Raw genomic sequence first — 5,135 nt, 5'->3', positions numbered from 1 at the left:
AAAATCCAAATTCCAAGTGTACTTGTCATCATCCATATTGGCTATCAAAGCATGTGCACTGAAACATGAAGAGACAAAGAGTACATCATTTCCACTATTGCTCTCATGGCTGACTACATTCACCTCTTGGATCTTTACACTGCTTTTCTTAGTAGGCTAACTCTCTTTCTTCTATTCCTTGCTATCATTCGTCTTCTTGCCCTTCCCTTTCTCTTTCTTCCATTTATAGCAGTCAGGTTTGAAGTGACCCTTCTTGCCACAGTGATGGCATTCAACATCCTTACCATGTGATTTACTGCGTCCCTTGCTATCGAATTTTCCTTTCTTTTGTGATTTGCCTCTAGTATGCAAAGCACTGGAAGTCTTACTGGATGCATTGTTCTACTGATTCATTTCTTCCATGACTAGAGCACTCTCTACATCAGCATACAAAAGCATAGCATTAGAATTGCTCATAGCAGTCTTGAAGGTATCCCAGCTCTCTGGTAGAGTGCAAAGCAAGAACGTAGCTTTGAACTCATCATCAATATTTAACTTCAAAGTGGCAAGCTGGCTAAAAATGGAGTTAAACTCACTAAGGTGAGTAGACATTGCAGTACTCTCTTTCATATGCAAATCCATGAGTTTCTTCAGTCAGTAGACTTTGCTTGCAGCACTCTTCTAGGCATACAACTCTTCCAGTCACTTCCAAATTTTATAAGAATAATCCAACCCTTCTATGTTAAACAACAAGCCATCAGAAATTGATAGCTCAATGGTCAAGCGTGCAAGCTCATTTAGCTCATCCCAATCATCTTGCTCTACATCAACTAGTTTTGTTCCCTTTACTTTAATCAGCTTTGCTTGCTTCTTCTACAACAAGATATTATAGCACTGCTTTTGCCAAACTGCAAAGTTGTGTGCTCCTTCAAGCTTCTTAATATGCATAAGATGATTGTCACTACTGCTAGCCATGATTCACAACTAAATAACTGTATGATAGTAAATGACAGCTAATGCCAAGCAATGGAAGCTCCAAAATCCACTTAATAGTATGTTAGGAATATCCTCAAGTATGTACAGCAAGAGCATACATCTATTCATTGCCCAAAATGCCTCAAAAACATTCAATGATAGTAAACATACCAATTTCCTAACAAAAACAGAGTGCAGTCCTGGAATTCCTGACAATATAGATGGATGTCCTACAATTCAGGAGTGCAGTCCTGAAATGATTGACAATACAGATGGTTGTCTTGCAATTCAGGAAACTGTCCTCCTAAATGTACAATAGTAGACCTATAATTAAGACTCGTCCAAAAATGAGCTCTAATCACTAATCAAATGCATTCCAGAATCAAATCCAAGCATGTAACATCAACCATAAGCATGAATACATGGTATAGAATGCCCGAGACCAAGTCTAGAAGCAAGACATAATGCATACGCATTCAAAATGTCATTCAACCCTATTATTCTAGCAGCCAAATCTCTATCAAAACAGAGTGAAATATCATTCAAAATCAGCCCAAATGCACTTCAATACATAGGCTTATCATTCATTAGTGTCTCGACATCACTTGAGCATGTATACGCATCACAATGCATGTCCAAGAACCAATGTCATTAAAGGACAGAGAGCTGCCTGTAAATTGCAGGATGTGGACTGTGTATTCCAGCCACAAGCACATCTACAAACTGAGCCAAATCCTTTCCAAGATTAGCTCAAAATGGCCTCAAGAAAATGCCACATGATTCCCAAAGCATCCAGCATCAAGATATATAGCCATCAAATGAGCATCAATCTCAAGAGAGAAAGTGCTGCCCTGTTTATTACAAATCTGAATATTGTGTATTTTAGACTTGAAGCTAAACATATATCAATCTCAAGTGTAATACTACACTTCAATGTTCAATGAAAAGTATTAGATGTAAAGTTAGGAGCACAACCATGATGCTAAATGAAGAGGAGCAACTATTGTAGGTCTTGAGCATACTGAAAACCAGATCTGCATACCCATGTTGATGGCACCTTTAGTCCTAAAGGGATTAAAATGCTAGTCCAGGTGTTGGAGATGATGGGGAGGGTCCCCAAATGGCCAACGATGGCTACCAACAAGCTCAAATGAAGAGGGAAGCTTCAAGCTTCAAGAAGAAGCTTCAAACCTTGCTACCCTGCATGTAGACTCTTCACAATGAACTCTTCTTCAACTTCAAGCTCCTACACCAAAAGAAATGCCAAGCTCCTGATTGCCTGAACCAAGCTCTGATACCAGTTTGTTGAGGTAGTTGCAATGGAGCTTGTGTTTAGAGATGCAGGTTGAGAGAGAGAGAGAGAGAAGAGATAGAGACACACGATTTGTGGTACTGAAGAGTGTATCTCAATAATGTTTTAGATAGGTATATGCACTATATATAGCTTGGCTCTTATGGGCGGACATGGGCACTTCCCTTTATCCCAAAAATTCTAGTGGTAGTGACTATAACACTAGTAGATGTTGCAATAGTAGGACCATCCACTATACTTGCAAGAGCACTACTTATATAGTAGTTATTGCTATTTCTCCAACAACCATGTTAAAGAACAACTTTCCTCCTAAGACCCTACTTCTTTCAACCTTGGATCCCTAGGTGTTAACCCCAAGTCGAGATGGCGGAAAAATGAAGGAAAAAGCAAAAGGAAGATGGAAAAAGAGCAAAGACATGCAGACGGCCTCTAAAGATGAACCGGGGCAAAAAGTGCAACTTTAAATAAAAAGGCACCTTAAAAAACTCAGAAAACTCTTGTAAAAGAGCACCAGGCTCCCTCTTGTGCCGATTGTAAAATATTAGATGGGCATAGGCTAGAGGCATAAGGCTAGAAGAGGGAAATAGAAAAAGGACCTTGCCACAATGGCCGGTCATGTAAAAAAGGGATGGGTGCCCATGGGATTTTAGGGTTTGTATATATAAAGTTCAAAAAGTGAATAAGAGATCATTCTTTGGTGTGTGGCAACAAGAGTCTTCTTCTTCTACTCTTCTTCTCATCTTCTTGCTTGTGTGTGCTCTTGAGAGAGGGAGTGTGAGAGTGTGAGTGAGTGAGTGTGTGAGAGTGAGGGATCAAAAGGGTGAATCTCTTCACCATCTCCTCTACTCTTCTTCTCTTCTCTTCTCTCTTCTTGCGGGCGCGGCTATGGAGGATGGAGCTTGGAGGTGGAGGAGGCTTGAGGATGCTTGAGCTTGCATCTAGGATCGTGGAGCTACTGGCATGTGTGAGAGAGGAGGCAACTCATATCGGCACTAAGGTAAGCTCACTACACTCGTAGGATCGACGACGCGTCGGCTAGGTGAGAGATAGCCATTAGAGCTCGCTTGGAATGCTTGAAACAATAAGTGGTCCGTGGGTCTTGGCGGTTGAGCGAAAGCTCCCACATTTTGGTTCCGTTGTTGGGACCAACGGATTCAAGCTTGAGCACTTGCACGCCCTCATATCGAGCATCGAAGTAAGGGATTCATCCTCGAAACGGAGCTTGAGATAGGTAGGAAGTTTGGGTGTTTTTTATCTTCAAAACAAGTAAGTATTTTGGGTTATTTTGTTTGTTTGATGATTCGGAAACATGAAGAAATCGTTTCAGTGTTTTGCTTTTGATTCTTGTTGCATTTAGAGTAGGTTAGGATTAGGAAATCATACCGGAGAAGGGTAGGGTTTACTGTTGCAAAACAGGGCAAAACAGGGCAAAAATCGTGCAAAAAATGGCAAAAAGCTCACTTGTGATACCTAAGATCGGCAAGTGAGTGATTGGGGGCATCAACACCATACCCGGGCAGGGGTATAAGAGCCAAGAGACCAAGGGAGGACTCATTTGCAACCACTTTAGTGAGAGAGAGAGAGAGAGAGAGAGAGCTATTGCCCGATTCAATTCGATCGCACCAACGACGAGCCCACCACTCTATCCAGGTATATGAATCCCTTCCCTTACCCCCTTAGGTAGGATCCGGAGGTTTGTGCCTAATACGATTGAGTAAATCACAAGAAACGATCGAAATCAAACTCGCACTGTTGACGTAAGCCGTGCTCGGCCCATCCGAACGGTCACTTCTGGGCCGAGTCCCAGAATCGGCCCTCGGCCCTTTACCATTCGGCCCACTCAGCCCAAACTCTAATCAGCCCACTTGGCCCAAACCTACTCGGCCCGTCCGAGTCTACCATTCGGACTGTGGACCAATTCGGTCCTCTGCCACGTATCAAATTTGACCCTCGGGCCACTCCCCTCTGACAGATTGCCTCGGCCCTGTCCGAGTGACCTCGTCCGAATTGACCACTCGGCCCGTCCGAGCCAACCCATCCGAGTGACTTCATCCGATTCCGCTCCTCGGCCCGTTCGAGCCCACCCTGTCCAAATCGCAAATTCGGCCTTCGGCCCATGCGCCTTGGCCCGTCCAAGTGACCCACTCGGACCCTGCAATTCGGACCAGTTGGGCCGAGTGTAGATTTTTACCAAATTTTTAGATATTTAACCTGACCCGGCTAGAACTCAGCAGCGCAAAGTGTCGAAAGCCCTTAGGACGCTCAGAACTTGATTCTGGCACACACGGAGTAGGCAAAATCATAGGGCACAGTCGCTTAGCAGCTAGAAGTAGGCAGTTGAGAGACCCAAAGGCTTAGACAAAAACCGCTGAGTTGTAAAGCCTGATTGGACAGAAAAACGAACGAGGCAACATATTAGAGAAACCCTAAACCCTGCCAAGACGGCCAGAAAATTGACCAACAAGCCTATTAGGCACGAAACAACGCGAGAGTGCGTAAGACGCCTAGGAATTCGTTGCTGTACTCACCCTGAATTTTCGCACTTGAAGTACACTTAAGGAAACTGAAAGCTTGGTTGAGCACAAATGCACAGGAAAAGACACACATTGAGTGGCCATAAAGTGAGGATTGTATTCAATAACTGAAGGAACTTACCTAGATAAACCACTCAAGGAATCCACCAGTAGGAGAGGACCCAAGACATAGACAAACTATCAACGCGCAAAGGTAGAACCAAGCAAGGGGCGCCGACGAAGTGGATTTAACAAGTCTACTGAACCTGATCGATAGCTTGGTGGAGCACGATAACTTGACAATGGCAGAAGAAAGTTCAGACTGCAGATCTAACGAGGAATTCGACTTAGGAGTC

Source organism: Lygodium microphyllum, chromosome 19, assembly GCF_053477565.2.
Source record: "Lygodium microphyllum isolate KBCC chromosome 19, Lygodium_microphyllum_v1.1.10, whole genome shotgun sequence".
NCBI lineage: Eukaryota > Viridiplantae > Streptophyta > Polypodiopsida > Schizaeales > Lygodiaceae > Lygodium > Lygodium microphyllum.
This window is presented reverse-complemented; position numbering follows the sequence as displayed.